The sequence below is a fragment of the Pygoscelis adeliae genome, unplaced genomic scaffold, assembly GCF_000699105.1.
Source record: "Pygoscelis adeliae isolate BGI_AS28 unplaced genomic scaffold, ASM69910v1 Scaffold76, whole genome shotgun sequence".
NCBI classification, from domain to species: domain Eukaryota; kingdom Metazoa; phylum Chordata; class Aves; order Sphenisciformes; family Spheniscidae; genus Pygoscelis; species Pygoscelis adeliae.
Window position 1 is genome coordinate 149,869 of NW_008825111.1, and position 1,396 is coordinate 151,264.

Below are 1,396 nucleotides of genomic sequence, written 5' to 3' on the forward strand. Positions count from 1 at the left end.
CTTGTGTCACATCTAGCTGGCACACACTTGGAGGTGGCTGCAGTCCTTCAGGCTTCAATGGGACACGGGGGAGAAAAGTTTTTCAGGGTTGAGTCTTTGTTGAACCAGTGTCCCATGTGGGAGTGGAGGCAGCTCTGCTGGGTGGGATGCAAGAGCTGGGGGAAGATGGGTTTCTCTGTCCCTTGTAAGCTCCCGGTGCGGCTGGCTGAGGTGTTCTCCCTTCCCCACCAGAAGGCCCTGCTGCGTGCCCCCATGCCACCACCTTTCAGGAGGGGTTGCAGTGATCCTTCTGGTTTTGTCAGGTTTGGCTCTCCTGCCATTTACTCTCTCGCCCCGGAGGCCACATTCATGCAGGTCAGTGAGCAGCATGGCTGGGCTCTACCCATGCATGTGGTGTATTACGTCTCCATTCCCAAAAAAAGGATGTCCCCCCTGCAGCACTGGGAGCTTTGCTGCTGGCTGCCTGGAGCCCCCGGGGGCCGCTGGACTGGCCCTGCCTCGCTGTGGAGGCTGCAGACATGGGCAAGGTGTGCTCCAGGGAGAAACCAGCTTTGCTCTCCCTCTGCATGTCTGTTTTTCGCCTTTCCCATCTGGGTGAAAGGCAGCAGTGTGCCTGGGGGGTGCAAGTCCTGCTGCACCCTCAGCTCAGCTCAAAACCCTTTGCACAGCCAGGGCAGGAAGGGTATGCAGTGGAGGCTGAAGCTGGGTGCCCTCAGCCTGCTTTGGGCTGAGAGCCTTTTTGTTACCGACCTGCCGCTCAGCCCTGCCTGCTCCCCAGGGTGGCTGAGCTGAGTGGAGCAGCTATTTGCTTTACTTATTTCGAATTGTGTGTCTGATTTCGGACTGGGAACTGGGACTTCTCTCTGGCTTCCCAGCAACACCAAGGTGAAGCGCGGTGGCTTGGACCAAGTTTCACAGTGAATGTTAGAGGGAGCCCATGGCGCTGAAACTGAAAATCCGCAAATCCTGGTGAGGTGGAGCCATGCTGTTTCTCAGAGGCGTGTTTTAATCTGAACTTGCTCTTTCTACAGCTCCCTTGGCCCAGCTTGCCTCCGGTGGATCTCTGGTGCATTAGCATGGGTGAATGTATTGCCCCAGGGCCAGGATGAGAAGCCCCGCTCTTGGCTTGCCAGCAAGGGCTGGGACTGGGACTGGGCGGCCAAACCTCAGCTGCAGTTGCTGTCCCCTCGGCTGTCTCGGCTGTGGGAGAGCAGCGAGCTGAAAAAGATGCTCCCAGCTTTTTGGCCATGCTGTCCTCCTCGCCGGACCTCTCTGTTCAGGCACAAAGCCCTGTGCAGTGCTGAGCATCTTCTTTTTCCTATCGGCCAGAGGAAACAGAAGCCAGGCAGGTGAACAAGGGAAACCTCATGGTAAGAGGGTAGGCTCTGGGGGCATC